The 18,568-nt window shown below is 39.7% G+C and overlaps 1 pseudogene; it reads right to left on the reverse strand.

The window, feature by feature from the left end:
* Positions 1-406: 406 nt before the first annotated feature.
* The window catches only part of LOC116273687, a 79,562-nt pseudogene continuing 61,400 nt past the window's right edge, over positions 407-18,568 (reverse strand).

Consider the following 18,568-nt stretch of genomic DNA (forward strand, 5'->3'; position numbering starts at 1 on the left):
TAAGCGACACATGACTGTATATGTCTGCTCTTATGACAGTTCCCTGTGACTTGAAGAGCTTAAAGGCACAGAATAAGTGCTCTGTAAATATTAATTGTCATCCTGTTGTTGACAGAAACCAATAAAAGAGAACAATGCTTGGAAGTTCAGTTTCCATGAATTTATCTAGTGCCACTCTGTCTAATATGGTAGTTACTAACCATATGTGGTTATGGAGCCCATGAAATGTGGCTATAACAACTAAAGAACTGAATTTTAAATTTTATTTAATATTAATGAATCTAAATTTACATTTAAAAATTGAAACTTCGTATAATATTAGAAAATATTTAAGCATGTTCAGAATACTTTGAGTATGTAATCTACTTTTTTTTTTTCTGGTGAAAAGATATACATATATTTAGAATTAGCCAGATGGACTCAGTTTAGATGATCCCAATCTTTTTGGCAACATGGCAACATCCAAAGCATTGTAATCAGGAGCCAGTCGAACATATGCCTTCTTCTCTCCATCAGGGTGAATCAGGGTGTTGACCTTGGCCATATCAATGTCACACAACCTGTTTGATCTGGTGCTTGTTGTTTTTAACATCCAAATGAACACGAGTGTGTTGTCTTCTATCTTCTTCATGGCAGACTCAGTGGTCAGTGGAAACTTGACAGCATAGTGGTCAAGCTTGTTTCTCCTGGGGGCAATCTTCCGAGGATATCTGGGCTGCCTCCGGAGTCGCTGTGTCTTGGGCCGCCAGAAGGTGGGTGACATGCGGATCTTTGTTGTTGTTGTTGACACCTTTCAACACTGCCTTCTTGGCCTTCAAAGCCTTTGCTTTGGCTTCTGCTTTAGGAGTGGCAGGAGCTTCCTTCTTTGCTTTTGGCGCCACCTCGTGAAAAGGGCCCGTAATCTACTTTTTCAGCCATTAATTTTATGAAATATAAATACAGATCAAGTATTACTGGTGAAAATTTAGTGTGAGATTTTTCAAACTGAGATGTGCTGTAAGTATAAAATATTTACCAGATTTAAAGACTTAGTGTAAAAAGAGAATATAGAATGTCTCAGTAATTTTTATACTGATTGATTACATATTGAAATCATATTTTGGATATATTGGTGTAAGTAAAATAGTTCATTTATATTGCCAGTTTCTTTTTACTTTTGAAAATGAAACTATTAGAAAATATGGACATATATAGCTGGCTCTCATTATCTTTATACTAGACAGAGCTGCTGTAGATGTTTTAATAATGAGCCCCCAATGCCATTCAACCCTAAAGTTAATTAATTACACAGCAAAGGCACTATAGTGAGTTCTACAGCGGAGATTTAAAGTTCCAATTAAATGGAGACCATATGTGGGATTAATGAGGGAAACTAAGGCAAAGACTGGTCTGTGTGTTGATGAAGCATGACAGGCTCCCATGCCCATTTTTCCTTACTCTTTTGGTCCTTATGTACCTAGGCTCTTTTCTCAGGAGGTGAAGTTCTGCAATCTGTCCAGCCCCAAATTCTGGTGTCCACCTTTTTGTCCTCTCCCAGCCCTTCCCTCTTGTTACCAGTGGGTCTTTGTTCTTAGAGCTCCCAAGATGGTGGCAGGCTGCTCCCAAGATGGTGGTGGGCGCTCCCAAGATGGCAGGAAGCCTTTTGTTCTCTGACCCGGGGTTCTTGGCCTCATGGATTCCAAGGAATGGAACCTTGGGCCATGCGGTGAGTGTTATAGCTCTATTAGAAGCCATGGGTCACGGAAGAGAACGGTGGAACCCAGTGATTAGTGTTCAGCTCAATTAGGACGAACCCGGGCACTTAGCCATGCAGGAACAATGGCGAGCCTTTAGCCTGATGGGAGTGGCAATGGGCACCTTGCTGGATCAAGAGCACAGTGGACACCCTGCTGGATCCGGAGGGGGGAAGTCAGTGGCGGGTCTGTAGTGGCAGCAAACAGCAGTGGTGGACGGCGAGCGAAAGCTCAGCTAGAGCCGTAACAAACATGGACCAGAAGAGAGTGCAGTTGCAAGATTTAACAGAGTGAAAACAAAGCTCCCGTACAATGGGTGGGGACCCAAAGGGGGTTGCCCACTCCCCGCTCGAATGCCTGGGGTTTATATCCCCAATCATTGTCCCCTCCCCCTGTGCTCTCAGGTGATAGATGATTGACTATTTCTTTACCTCCTGCCTTTAGCCTAATTGGTATTTTAGTGAGCTGTCTTTACTACCTGATTGGTTGGATGTGAGCTGAGTTATAAGCCCCATATTTAAAGGTAGGTGTGGTCACCTTCCCCAGCTAGGCTTAGGGATCCTTAGTCGACCTAGGAAATCCAGCTAGTCCTGTCTGTCACTCTCAGGGGCTCACATCCTTCTTACTCTATGTGCCACCAATCTTCTTTAGAGAAACACAGGAAAGAAACTTAACTCCAAAGTACAGGTTGGGAAACTTTCTTAAGGGTTAGGGAGTAAATATTTTAGGCTTTGTGGACCAAAGAGCCTCCATCACAACCAGTCAACAGCCATGGTAGTCATAGACAATATGTAAACCAACAGGGCTGTGTTCTGGTACAGTTTTCTTTATGGACAATGAAATTAGAATTTGTATAGTTTTCTCATATCCAGAAATATACTTCTTTTGATTTTTTTCATTAGCCCTTTCAAAATGTATTCTAAGGTCATGGGCAGTACAAACATGAGTGGGCAGGATTTGGCCTGTGGGTCCTAGTTTGCTGACCCCTGCTCTAAAGTACAAGTGAAGACCCAAATATAATGGACTAACCTTTCGGAAATGTTGAGGCAGAGGCTGGGTGTGATGGCTCATGCTTGTAATCCCAGCACTTTAGGAGGCTGAGGCAGGCGGATCACCTGAGGTCAGGAGTTCAAGACCAGCCTGGTCAACATGGTGAAACCCCATCTCTATTAAAAATACAAAAATTAGCCAGGCGTGGTGGTGGGTGCCTGTAATCCCAGCTAGTCACGAGGCTGAGGCAGGAGAATTGCTTGAACCTGGGAGGCAGAGGTTACAGTGAGCTGAGATCGCTCCACTGCACTCCAGCCTGGCAACAGAGCGAGACTCTGTCTGGAAAAAAAAAAAAAAAAAGAAAGAAAGAAATGTTGAGGCAGAAGAATCTTTTCCTTCCTTTGCTGTCAGCTCAGAGCCAGCACATTGTAGTAACCAGTACATACTGTCTGAGTGATTGGAATTTCTCCCTCAATGAGAGAGGGATGTTTACCACTGAAGGTCATCAGAAGATCCTGACAGAGGAGAGACTTTTGCGCAGTAGTCACTCTCAGGAGTGGGAGAGAAAGTGCACTGACCTGAGTCCTGTACTTTAAAAGGCCCATGTTGGTCCTGGGCCATGTTGGTCCTGGGCCCAAAGAGTGAGGAATCCCCAGAGCAACGAGGACATGCCCTCTTGGAGCCTAACCCCCACCTCCATGCTTCAGGCACTTGAGGCCCTGTAATTCCCTTCTCAAATAACCACCAGTCCACTTTTAGGTGAATGTGGCCTCCTCCCTCATCCCATTCTGTGCACAGACTACCCTTTCAATGTGCTCACACCCAGGCCTAAGAAATGGCCAAGGGGCAGCTGTTTGCAGAGTGTGTGGTTAGAGCTTGGAAGCAAGGGCTAGGGCTTGTCTGTGCTGAGGGTGGGAAGAGAAGGGGAGTTAGCCTGAGATGGAGGGCCAGAGATGGCTTCTTCTATGTAACCGTGTTCAGGCATAGAATTCTAAATTTAAACCTGGCTTTCCAGGTATAAAGGTATATTTGTCAAGGCGACAGAATAAAACATATTTTAGCGAACAGTTTGTTTGTTTGATTTATACCTTAAATATCTAGACATAAAGTATGTGGGCCTCCATTTGTACCTGTATCCTAAACCCTAAAAATGTTAGGGACAGGCCTGCTTTTACAGTAAAGATGTAACTTTGAAATGGAGGTAGGAGCTAGGAGTCAGTGGTGTGGTTAAGCGGGTGTGTTATGGCTGGCAAGAGCCCATCGTGTGCATCTCTTCCCAACTGTGTATTCAGTGACACCATATTGGAAGCTTAAATTTGGCCAAGGAAGGAGTATGTGCACCATAAAAATTGGCAAATGCTACAAGTCAGAGCTGTTTTGTTTGTTTGTTTTGAGAGCTGGTTGCCAAACCTTTTCCAGCTACTGAACACTGTGATTGCCCTTTGCCCACTGGGAGAGGCTGGCTTATCCCTACTCTGCTCCATAGTCTTTCCCCAAAGAACGTATGATTATCAAAGAGATTACCTTTGACAGACGTGTTCAGCAGAAAAGTGTGACTGTGAGAGAGCATATGGAATCTCTTACTTATTTGTAAGAATTTCTGAAAGAAGCCATGTTCCTGGTTGTCCTGAGCTAGGCCCCTAAGCAATGCCAAGCTCTGATTCTTAGAGCAGACTCTCTATAGAGGTCAGCTCTTGCAAAGCTTGAACACTCCCACCCTCATACTGTATGTTTGCAGAATACTTCTAAACTCAGAAAAACACAAAATGACTTTTGTAGTTGATCCCTGGATTCTTTTCTCTGAACATACCAGTAGTTGCAAAATCTATGGTTGTTCATCTTTTATTTTCCATGCCTGCCCTCTAATGGTGAATTGAGAGAAATACAGGTAGATTCCTATCAATGTCATAGAACATGGAAGAGGGATTGGTTTACAAACAGCCATCTCGTGGTCACAGGCAGAAAATATAGAAGAATGAAGAGGCAGGATGTGAGAAGAATGGGGAGTTGTGGAATATACTGAAGAGCTCATGTCCTATCTAAAAGGAATGACCTTACTTACTCGGGGTCTAATACTACCTCTAAGAGACTATGAGTAGAAGAGAGGTCATAGCCTGGCAACTTACAAATGGATGGCTTTTGTTTGACCTTCATAGTATTGATTCATTTACCATTTCCAAATAGTTAAATTAGTTGCATATATGAAAAACTTTTATTTCCAGCTTTTCTTGTAAAGATCTGAATATTTGGCAACCCCAAGTTCACACTACCATTTGGCAACAACTTGGTGATACTTTTGAAAATGGCAAGTGACATTCAAAAACAAGTTATTGTGATTTTCCCAGTCAAAGCAAGCATTATGTCTTCAGTATACCAAACAGATGTTTCCATATGCTTTATGCTCTAGATTTTCTAGAAACAAATACTCATATTTTAGTTGCTTTTAAAAATTAGATAATATGTCATACCAATAAAACCACACATGCACACACACTACAAGGTATATGGAATAATAAACAGCTTTCTCCACACTACCAGTGTCGTAACGCATTGGAATCCTCTTCCTACCCCCACCCCTGAGGAAGAAAACCATTCTGACTGTTATCTTTATTATTCCCTTGCTAAACTCCTAGTGATTCTAGAAAGAAAGTTAGGCAGATAAGAGCAGGCCAGGAGAGGCCCTCATCCTATAACCAGGAATGTCAGACAACCATCAGTGATGGTCAGGTGGTTGTTAAACTGTCGTTCTGTAATAATAATTGGTCGCAGCCAGCTCCAGGGAAAGACTCCAGGGCAAGTCTCCCAGTGGATAGAAAACACCTAAAATGGTGATCAGTAGCTTTCTGATAAGATCTCAGGAGCTGGGCAAGTAGGCTCAAGCATGTGCACTAAGAGGCAAAATGGTGGAGTTTAACTGGTAAATGACCTTCCTTTAGGAACACTCAACTGGTAAGGGAAAAACGTCTTAATGTGTGCAGACTGCCTGCACTCACCACTGTTATCAGGGCATGGCAAGAGTGAGACCGGCCTTGCCAACTGCATCTCAGCTGGGTGAGGCCTATTGCTACCGGCTTTCCCCCACTTCCATGGTGACAGAGGCAGCCATAATCTGCTCTGAAACATACCCCATTGGCCCAAGAGCCCCCCACCCCGCCCGCCAATTCTCTGCAGTGGCTGCAGCAAGCCCTGCCCAAGGAGAGTCTGAGTCAGACTTGCCTAACCCTGTCCCCATCTGATGGTCTTTCTCTACTTACCCTGGTAGCCAATCACAAAAGACATAAATTCTTGGGAGCTTTATGGCCCTGCCCCTTGCCTGAGAAACCTGAATACTTACACTGGCCAACTTAGAGCAAGCTTATATCCCCTTTCTACTAGTGCAGCTTGTGCACTCTTGAAAGTGCCATCTCTTGGATGGAAGCCAACCAACTCAGGACATTACAGTAATTCATGACAGAATAACCCTGCTCCAAGGAAGGAGCAAATAATAGCTAATTCAATTGCCTGCAATATCCTGGCTAACCAGAGATCCTCAGTCTGTCCATGGGACAATTTCATTGCTAGCATAACCAACATATGTTCAGCACACTGAACATATCTACAACCAAGGACTCTCAAAGAGTCTATTTCATTCCCCTACTGCCTCCACCAGATCTGGTGCTGGTATCCATGGCTGAGAGACCTGAAGATGGATGACATCACAGGACTCTTTGCAGACATTCCCCAGTACCAGCCCAGAGCCTGGTAGCCCCACTGGGTGGCTAGACCCAGAAGAGCAATAACAATCACTGCAGTATGGCTCTCAGGAAGCCCCATCTCTAGGGGAAGGGGGAGAGCACCACATCAAGGGATCATCCCATGGGACAAAAAATCTGAACATTGGGCTGTGAGTTCCAGATTTTTCCACCGAAACGGTCTACCCAAATGAGAAGGAACCAGAAAAGTAATTCTGGTAATATGACAAAACAAGGTTCTATAAAACGCCCCCAAAAGATCACACTAGCTCACCAGAAATTGATCCAAATCAAGAAGAAATCTTTGAATTGCCAGAAAAAAATTAGAAGGTTGATCATTAAGCTACTCAAGGAGATACCAGAGAAAGGTGACCAACTTAAAGACAGTTAAAAAACAATACAGGATATGGATGAAAAATTCCCCAGAGAAATAAAGATCATAAAGAAAAAACAATCACAACATCTGGAAATGAAAGACACACTTAGAGAAATACAAAATGCACTGGAAAGTGTCAACAACAGACTAGAACAAATAGAAGACAGAACTTCAGAGCTCAAAGACAAGGCTTTCGAAGACAAAGACAAAGAAAAAAGAATAAAAAAATGAAGAACGCCTCCAAGAAATGTGGGATTATGTTAAATGGCCAAACCTAAGGATAATTGTTTTTCCTGAGAAATAAGATAAATCTAAAAGTTCAGAAAACATATTTGAGGGAATAATTGAGGAAAGCTTCCCTGGACTCACTAGAGATCTAGACATCTAAACACAAGACATCCAAATACAAGACATTCAATATAAGTTCTTTCCCAGGCAAAGAACACCTGGGAAATTCATTGCATAAAGATAATCATGGAGGCACAGAGTCATCAGATTATTTAAAGTAAAGACTAAGGAAACAATCTTAAGAGATGTGAGGCAAAAGCATCAGGTAACCTATGAAGGAAAACCTATCAGCTTAACAGCAGATTTCTCAGCAGAAAGCCTACAAACTCAAAGAGATTGGGGTTCTATCTTTCGCCTCCTCAAACAAAATAATGTCCAGCCAAGAATTTTGTATCCAGCAAAACTAAGCTTCATCGATGAATTAGAGATAAAGCTTTTTTCAGACAAACGAATGCAAAGAGAATTCACCATTACCAAGCCAGCACTACAAGAAATGATAAAAGGAGTTCTAAATCTTGGAACAAAACTTCAAAATACACCAAAATAGAAACTTCTTAACACATAAATCTCACAATAAAAACAATAATGATGAACAATAATGCAATGAAGAAAAACCATCTGGCAACAACTAGCATGATGAATAAAATAGTACCTCATATCTCAATACTAACATTTAATGCTCAACTTAAAATATACAGAATGGCAGAATGGATAAATGTTCACCAACCAAGTATCTGCTATCTTCAAGAGACTCACCTAACACATAAGGACTCACATAAACTTAGGGTAGAGGGGTAGAAAAAGATACTCCATGCAAATGGAAACCAAAAGTGAGCAGGAGTACCTATTCGTATATCAGACAAAACAGACTTTAAAGTAACAACCATTAAAAAAGACAAAGAGGGACATTATATAATGATAAAAGGATCAGTCCAATAGGAAAATATCACAATCCTAAACATATATACACCTAACACTGGAGCTCCCAAAGTTATAAAACAATTATTACTAGACATAAGAAACAAGATAGACAGCAACACAATCATAGCAGGTGGCTCCAATACTTCAGTAGAGCACTAAACAGGTCATCAAGACAGAAAACCAACAAAGAAACAGTGGATTTAAACTGTACCCTAGAACAAATGGACTTAACAGATGTTTACAGTGCATTCTAACCAACATATACTTTATTTTTATCAGCACATGGAACATTCTCCAAGATAGGCCATATGATAGGTCAAAAACAAGTCTCAATAAATTTAAGAAAATCAGAATTATATCAAGTACGCTTTCAGACAACAGTGGAATAAAACTGGAAATCAACTCCAAAAGGAACCCTCAAAACTATAAAAACACATGAAAATTAAGTAATCTATTCCTGAATGATCTTTGGGTCAACAATGAAATCAAGATAGAAATTAAAACATTCTTTGAACTGAATGATAACAGTGACACAAGTTATCAAAATCTCTGAGATGCAGCCAAATCATTGCTAAAAGGAAAGTTCATAACATTAAATGCCTACATCAAAAAGTCTGAAAGAGCATGAATAGACAATCTAAGGTCACTCCTCAAGGAACTAGAGAAACAAGAACAAACAAACCCAAACCTAGCAGAAGAAAAGAAAGAAACAAAGATCAGAGCAGAACTAAATGAAATTCAAACAAAAAAATACAAAAGACTTATGAAACAAAAAGCTGGTTCTTTGAAAAGATGAACAAGATTGATTGACCATTAGTGAGAGTAGCCAAGAAAAGAAGAGAGAAGATCCAAATAAGCTCAATTAGAAACAAAACAGGAGATATTACAACTGATAACACAGAAATACAAAAGATCATTCAAGGCTACTATGAACACTTTTCCATGCACGAACTAGAAAGTCTGGAGGAGAGGGATAAATTCCTGGAAATATAAAACCCTCCTAGATTAAATGAGGAAGAAATAGAAACTCTGAACAGACCAAGTAAAAGTAATGAGACTGAAACAGTAATAAAAAAATTACCAACAAAAAGGTTCAGGACCAGATGGATTCACAACTGAATTCTATCAGATATTCAAGGAAGAATTGGTACCAATTTTACTGAAACTATTCCAAAAGATAGAGGAAAGAGAGAATCCTCCCTAAATCATTCTGTGAAGCCAGTATCACCCTAATACCAAAATCAGGAAGAGACATTAAAAAAGGAGAAAACTACAGACCAATATCCCTGATGAACATAGATGCAAAAATCCTCAACAAAATAGTGCTAACCAAATCCAACACCATATCAAAAAGATAATACACCATGATCAGTGGGTTTCATACCAAGGATGCAGGTTTGGTTTAACATACACAAGTCAATAAATGTGATACATCACATAAACAGAATTAAAAGCAAAATCATATCTCAATAGATGGAGAAAAAATATTTGACAAAATCCAGTATCCCGTTATGATTAAAACCCTCAGTGAAATCGGCATGGAAGGGATATACCTCAAGGTAATAAAAGCCATCTATGACAAACCCACAACCAACATTATACTGAATGGGGAGAAGTTGAAAGCATTCCTGCTGAGAACTAGAACAAGACAAGGATGCCCACTTTCACCACTGCTATTCAACAGTGTACTGGAAGTCCTAACCAGAGCAACCAGAAAAAAGAAATAAATAAAGGGCATCTAAATTGGTGAAGGGGAAGTCAAACTGTTGCTGTTCACCGATGATAGGATTGTATACCTAGAAAACCCTAAAGACCCATCCAAAAAGTTCCTAGATCTGATAAATGAATTCAGTAAAGTTTCAGGATACAAAATCAATGTATACAAATCCATAGCACTGCTATACACCACCACCAACCAAGCTGAGAATCAAATCAAGAACTCAAATCCTTTTATAATAGCTGCAAAAAAAAAAAAAAAAAAAAAAAAAAAAAACCACAAAAAAACAAAAACCAACAAACAAAAAACAAACAAAAAACAAACGGAGGAATATACCTAACTAAGGAGGTGAAAGACCTCTACAAGGAAAACTATAAAACACTGCTGAAAGAAATCATAGATGACACAAACAAATGGAAACACATCCCATGCTCATGGATGGTTAGAATCAATATTGTAGAAATGACCATACTGCCAAAAGCAATCTACAAATTCAATGCAATTCCCATCAAAATACCATCATCATTCTTCACAGAACTAGAAAAAACAATCCTAAAATTCACATGAAGCCAAAAAAGAGCCCACATAACCAAAACAAGACTAAGCAAAAAGAACAAATCCGGAGGCATCACATTACAGAACTTCAAACTATACTACAAGTCTATCACCACCAAAACAGCATTATATTGGTATAAAAATAGGCACATAGACCAATGGAACAGAATAGAGAATCCAGAAATAAAGCCAAATATTTACAACCAACTGATCTTCAACAAAGCAAGAGCATAAAGTGGGGAAAGAATATCCTATTCAACAAACAATGGTGGTATAATTGGCAAGCCGCATGCAGAAGAATGAAACTCGGTCCTCATCTCTCACCTTATACAAAAATCAACTCAAGATGAATCAAATAATTAAATCTAAAACCTGAAATCATAAAAATTCTAGATGATAACATAGAAAAAATCTCTTCTAAACATTGGTTTAGGCAAAGAGTTCATAACCAAGAGCCCCAAAGCAAACACAACAAAAACAAAGATAAATATATGGCACCTAATTAAACTAAAAAGCTTCTGCACAGCAAAGAAGGAATCAGCAGAATAAACAGACAACCCACAGAGTGGGAGAAAATATTCACAAACTATGCATCCAACCAAAGACTAATATCCAGAATCCACAAAGAACTCAAACAAATCAGCAAGAAAAAAGCAAACAATTTCATCAAAAAGTAGGCAAAGACATGAATAGACAACTCTCTCTCTCTCTCTCTCTCGCTCTCTCTCTCTCTCTTTTTGAGACAGAGTTTCTCTCTTGTTGCCCAGGCTGGAGTGCAATGGCACGATCTTGGCTCACTGCAACCTTCGCCTCCTGGGCTCAAGCAATTTCTCCTGCCTCAGCCTCCCAAGTAGTTGGTATTACAGGCACATGCCACCATGCCCGGCTAATTTTTGTATTTTTAGTAGACACAGGGATTCACCATGTTGGCCAGGCTGGTCTCGAACTCCTGACCTTAGGTGATCTGTCTGCCTTGGCCTCCCAAAGTGTGGATTACAGGCGTGAGCCACCACGCTGGGATGAATAGACAATTCTCAAAAGAAGATATACAAACGGCTAACAGACATATGAAAAAATGCTCAACATCACTAAATGGAAATGGAAATCAAAACCATGATGAGATGCCACCTTACCCCTGCAAGAATAGCCATAATTAAAAAATAAAAAAATAACAAATGTTGACATGGATATAGTAAAAAGGGAACACTTTTATATTGTTCATAGGACTGTAAACTAGTACAAGCACTATGGAAAACACTATGGGAATTCCTTAAAGAACTAAAAGTAGAACTACCATTTGATCCAGCAATCCCACAACTGGGTATCTACCCAGAGAAAAATAAATCATCAGATGAAAACAAAAGTCTTACATACATATGTTTGTAGCAGCATAATTTGTGATTGCAAAAATATGGAACAAGCCTACATACCCATCAACCAATGAGTGGATAAAGAAAATATGATATATATACACCATAGAATACTACTCAGCCATAAAAAGGAATGAAATAATGGCACTGGCAGGAACTTGGGTGGAATTGGACATCATTATTCCAAGTGAAGTAACTCAGGAATGGAAAACCAAACATTGTGTATTCTCACTTATGAGTAGGAGCTAAGATATGAGGATTCAAAGGCATACAGAATGATATAATGGACTTTGGGGACTCATGGGGAAGGGTTGGAGGGGAGTGAGGGATAAAAGACTATACATTGGGTACAGTGTGCACTGCTGGGGTGATGGGTATACCAGAATCTCAGAAATCGCCACTAAAGAACTTTTCCATGCAAGCAAACATCTCCTGTTCCCCAAAAACTATTTAAATGAGAAAATAAAATAGATTAAAAAAGATGTGGTCTTCATGGTTCAGGCTTTCCCTGCCCTCTTGTTTCTTTGTTTGTAGGCCTCCTTGCTTGCTTGTTTTGGTTGCTGCCCTCGTTGCTATCAGTACTATCATCTCCAATCCTTGTTCCATTCCCCTAGAACTCCGAGTGCAATGCCTACTATGGGGTACCCTCAGCAGAAGGGATGGCAAAACAAGCCAACAAACAAACAGCCTCAAGTGAGCATGAGTATAACTTCAGTAAAACACTGTGCATGTGGCCCCTTCCAAGTGCTGGCAGACCACTGTGCCTGTGGACAGCCCACCCCAAATGAAGAATCAGGGGAGAAGGCCATGTCAAAGGCCAAATAGAGCACTTGAATCTCTCAAGTTGCCTGCTGGGCCCCACTTCCAAGTGTACTTTACTGCCTTTTGTTCCTGCTCTAAAACCTTTCAGTAAACTTTCACTCCTGCTCTAAAACTTGCTTTAGTCTCTTCCTCTGCCTTATGCCTCTTGGTCAAATTCTTTCTTCTAAGGAAGCAATAATTGAGGTTGCAGCAGATTCGTATGCAGATGCTAACAAATCTAATTTTTTACAGTTACTTTGGGTTTTCTATATAGACAATCATTTTATCTGAGAAAATGAGCTCTTTCCTTCTTCTTACTCCTGGCTTATACTGAGTCCTCTAATTCAGTGTAGCTGAGAAATAGTAATATTAGGGATAAAATATCCTTGTTTTATTTCTGATTCAAAAAAAGGAACTTCTGTTGCATTATTAACTGTAATGTTTACTGTAGATTTTGAAAGCACACTTTGTCAGGTTAAATAAATTCCCTTCTATTACCAATTTGCTGAGAATAGTATGAATGAATTATGAATGAATGTTGAACATGATCAAATGAATTTTTCTGCATCAATTAAGATGATCATGTTTATCTTTTACTTTTTTATTACAGAGATTTTCAAACATACACAAAACTAGAGAGAATGTTATAATGAATCCTCATAACCCATCACCCAACTTCACTAATTATCAATTTTCTGCCATTCTTGTGTCATCTCTTCCCCATACTTTTTTTTTTGGGGAGGGGGGAGTATTTGAAAGTAATTTCCAGGCATCTTATTATTTAATCTGTAAATATAGTACAAAACTATTTACCTCTAACAGATAAAGATTTTTCAGAAGCTTAGTCACAATACCCATGACCACACCATGATAACACCCCCCAAATAATAATATTAATCTATTATAACTTTATAATTTCATAATCATCTTATAATTTCATAATCATTCATATAATTTCATAATCATAATCATCTATATTGAAATATTAATACTACTTATTTGATGAGAAATGGAGTCATTTGAAGTATAGAATTGCCTTTTATATTTATTTGACTTTATTTTTAAACTGTGATTTTATATGTTACGTATTATTCCATTCCCTTTTTTTTTCCTGAAAATGAGCAATTAGTACTGTGGATTTGATTACATTTAGGTTTTTCATTCATTTTTTTTTTTCGAGACAGGTATTTCTCACTATTTTGCTCAGGTTGGCCTCAAAAGCCTGGGCTGAAGTGATCCTTCCTCCTCAGCCTCCCAAGTAGCTGGGACTCCAGGCACGTGCCACTGCACCCAGCTATAAAAATTTTAAATATGTATTTATTTGGCAAAAGTACTGTATGGGTGGTGCTGTGTATTTCCCATTGAATCACATCAGGAAACACATAAAATCTATTTTTTTAACTTTCAGTGATCTTAATACTGATCAGCTTGTTCAGGTGGTTTCAGCCTGATCCTTCCATTATAAAGTCTTTCATTCATCTTTCACCCACTGCTTTGGAAGCCATTGATGATCATTATCTGTATCTATGATTTCATTACATGTTGCAAAATAGTGGTTTTCCTAAATCATTAACCCTTCTTACACTTATTAGGTGTGATTCTTCGACAAAGAATTTTCATCAATTATTTGGTTACCCCAAAATATAGTCTGAATAAGAAAGGCAGGATAAATGCTTGATTCTTTCCTTTTGTGTGTCATTTCAGAATAAGTTGGTACCCCAGCAACCCCAAAGATATCCATTGATGGCTTTGTAAAATTATCATTATGGATCAGTGAATTTTTATATCTTGTATGTGTTAAAAATATATATGTACACATTTGGTATGTTTCAATCTGTCACAATTATCATTATTTTTGATGCTCACTTGATGCCATCTTTGGCCAGTGGGTGCTCCTTCAAGTTGGCTCCAATGTGCTATTGATGGGCCCCAGTAGTCTTTGATAAATTCTTTGATTTCTGTTATGACAAGATGTACTAGGTTCCTGTATGTTTCCTTCCCCATATGTGGGCTAGTCATTTGTCCAAAGAGCTTTTGTTTCCTTTAAAGAATAATGGTTTTAGAAAGCATAATTTTGGGGCTAGGGGTGTGCCTGTTGCTTCTACATCTTTTCAAAATAACAATACCAATATTGCAACCAGCCACATGACCACTGAATATATTATTGATTCCTTTTGGTTTGTTTTGACCTTATGATCCCTTCTAGGGATGTACAATCAAAATACTGTATATTAAGTCACTTGAAATAATTTTCTGTATGGTTATGGTACTAACTTGATATAGAGTTAGGTTCCTTTGTTTCAGTTTTTAATTTTTAGGGATTGCTTTTTCATCTTGATTCCATTTTGTGATTCAATTATGTAAAAACAATTTCATGATTTTAAAGTCAAGCCCTAAAACAAGGTATGTTCAGAGAGGTATAACTTCCACCCTGTCCCAGTCCATCTGTGCTCTTCCTCCTCTTTTATATCATCATTTATTATTAGTTTTTGGTTTGATTGCTCATTGCTTCAGTAATTTCCAACACTAGCTACCCAGAGTTAGGCCAAACTTTATCAATTAAAAGGACAGTCCTCCACCAGGCTCTCTTTACTTCAGAAGCCAGCCACAGGTTTATGAGGTTTCCAGGGCCACCCTCATTTCTGAGCAACTGGCTACAAATTTAGCTCACTACCTCCTCAGGTTTGATAATTTGCTAGAGTGACTCACAGAACTCAGGAGAGCGTTATAGTTACATTTACAGTTTTATTATAGCAAAAAGGATGCAAATCAGAAATAGCCAAAAGAATAGTCACACAGGGCAAAGTCTAGAAGGGTCCCTAATACCAAGCTTCCAGTGTCCTTTGCCTGTGGAGTCAGGATGTCACCCTCCCAGCACGCTGATGTGTAACAATATGCACAGAGGATTGCCAATCAGGGAAGCATAACTGAGTTTAGTGTCCAGAGTTTTTCTTGGGGTTTCATTATGTGGGCATGATTGACTGAATCATTGGCCAGGCAATTGAACTTAATCACTTAATCTCTATTTCCCCTTCCCTTCCCTGGAGGTCAGGCTGATATCACCTGGTTCAAAGTGTTAACCTTTTAATCACATGGTTGGTCTTTTGGCATGGCTAGCCCCCATGTTGAGCCAACTTAGCATAAACTATCTAGTGAATCACCATGTGTTATCTGATTAGCACAAGCTCAGGGGTGATCTCAGGGGGCACACTATGAATAACAAAGATACTCTTATCACTCTGGAAATTTTAAAGATTTAGAAGCTACCTCTCAGGGACCAGGGACAAAGGCCAGCTGAATTCTTTTTTTCTCTCTCTCTTTTTTTTTTCTTGAGACAGAGCCTTGCTCTGTTGCCCAGGCCAGAGTGAGGTGGTCAGATCTTGGCTCACTGCAACCTCCACTTCCCAGGTTCAAGTGATCCTCCCACTTCAGCCTCCTGAGTAGCTGGGACTACAGGTGCATGCCAGCTAATTTTTCTATTTTTATAGAGATGGGGTTTCACCATATTGTTCAGGCTGGTCTTGAACTCCTGAGGTCAAGTGATCTTCCCAAGTCAGCCTCCCAAAGTGCTGGAATTACAGATGTGAGCTTGTATTAGTCTGTTCTCATGCTGCTGATAAAGACATACCTGAGATTGGGCAATTTACAAAAGAAAAAGGTTTATTGGACTTACAGTTCCACATGGCTGGGGAGACCTCACAATCATGGTGGAAGGTGAAGGGCATGTCCTACATGGCAGCAGACAAAAGAAGAGAGCTTGTGCAGGGAAACTCCCCTTTTTAAAACCATCAGATCTCATGAGACTTATTCACTATTATGAGAACAGCATGGGAAAGACCAGTTCCCATGATTCAATTACCTCCCACCGGGTCCCTCCCACAACATATGGGAATTCAAAGTGAGATTTGGGTGGAGACACAGCCAAACCATATCACTGTGCTCCCAGCCCCTCCCAAATCTCATGTTCTCACATTTCAAAACCAACCATGCCTTCCTAACAGTCCCCCAGAGTCTTAACTCATTTCAGCATTAACTCAAAAGTCCAAAGTCCAAAGTCTTATCTGAGACAAGGCAAGTCCCATCCACCTATGAGCCTGTAAAATCAAAAGGAAGTTAGTTACTTCCTAGATACAGTGGGGGTACAGGCATTGGGTAAATACAGCCATTCCAAATGAGAGAAATTGGCCAAAACAAAGGGGCTACAGGCCCCGTGCAATTCTGAAATCCAGCAGGGTAGTCAAATCTTGGTTTCAAAATGATCTCCTTTGATTCCATTTCTCACATCCAAGTAACACTGTTGCAAGAGATGGGTTCCCATGGTCTTGGACAACTCCACCCTATGGCTTTGCAGGGTACAGCCTCCCTCCCAGCTGTTTTCACAGATTGGCATTGAGTGTCTGTGACTTTTCTAGGTGCATGGTGCAAGCTCTCAGTGGATCTACCATTCTGGGGTCTAGAGGACAGTGGCCCTCTTCTCATAGCTCCACTAGATAGTGCCCCTGTGGGGACTCTGTGTTGGGACTCTGACCCCACATTTTCCTTCTGCACTGCCCTAGCAGAGGTTCTCCATGAGAGCCCTACCCCTGCAGCAAACTTCTGCCTGAACATATAGGCATCAGATCTGACTGGGCACAGTGGCTCACATCTGTAATCCCAGCACTTTCGGAGGCAGAGGTTGGTGGATCACCTGAGGTCAGGAGTTCGAGACCAGCCTCACCAATATGGAGAAACCCCGTCTCTACTAAAAATACAAAAACTAGCCAGGTATGGTGGCACACATCTGTAATCCCAGCTACTCGGGAGACTGAGGCAGGAGAATCACTTGAACCCAGGAGGTGGAGGCTGCAGTGGGCCGAGATTGTGCCACTGTATTGCAGCCTGGACAACAGAGTGAGACTCTGTCTCAAAAAAACAAAACAAACAAACAAAAACAAAAACAAACCAAAAAACCATCGGCTCTCATGAGACTTACTCACTATCATGAGAACAGCATGGGAAAGACCTGCCCCATTATTCAATGACTTCCCACAGGGTACCTCCTATAACACGTGGGAATTCAAGATGAGATTTGGGTGGCGACACAGCCAAACCAAATCAGAGCCACTGCACCTGGCCAGGATTCTTTGTTATATAGAAATTGTTCTTTTATTTTTAAAAATGTAGGAAAATATGCATTATACTTTTTCTTTAATATGTTAATTAAATACATTATATTAAGGGATTTTTTTTACAGTAAACATACTTTGAATTCCTAAGATAAACTTGACTTGGTAATGAATACATTGTATTTTTCACAGATTGTTGGATTCAGTTTGCCAATATTTTATGATTTTTGTATCTATGTTAATGAGTGAGATTGGCCTGCAGTTTTTCTTATTTTATCCTTTTATGCCTTGATATCAAGGTTATGATTGCTTGAAAGAATAAAGGTGGGTAGTTTGAAGTATCTGTTTCTTAGAAGTTTGGTAGAACTCACTTGCATATCTGTCTGGTTTAGCCTGATGTTTAATTTTTGGAAAGGATTTTAAAATGTTTTAAACTATTTAACACACTTTCTTTAATGACTATAAATCAATTTAAGTTTTCTTGCTGAGTAATTTTGAAACCACATTTGTAAAAATTATGACAGTGAGAAATCCGATATAGCTGACTCCACCGTTCTTCCAATCTCACAAGCTAACTGCCTTTGTTAACTTTGAAACAAAGATGATAACAGTCCCTTAATGAAACTAACTCCCTCCTTGCTCAGGGACCAAAACCATCTTTGTAAGAAGAGTGAAAAGTCACAAGATTAAGATTATGGGTAGGGGTCTGAATCTGCTAAAATATGAGTATAGTTAAATGATAACAAGTCATTATTCCCTAGCCTGCCTTTCTATACTCATTTACTGCTCTCGAGTTCACAAGATTTATAACTTCCCCAATTGCTCCTCTAGATAACATCATTATTGTCAAAACCTAAGAGTGGTGTTTTCTAGACCCTGCATTCTGATGGACCAGCTGATGTGCTATGTGGACTGATAATGCATACCAATAAACCGGCTCATCTGGTCTTGTGGTCCCACTCAGGAACTGACTCAGTGCAA

This window comes from Papio anubis, chromosome 2, assembly GCF_008728515.1.
Source record: "Papio anubis isolate 15944 chromosome 2, Panubis1.0, whole genome shotgun sequence".
Classification (NCBI taxonomy): Eukaryota; Metazoa; Chordata; class Mammalia; order Primates; family Cercopithecidae; genus Papio; species Papio anubis.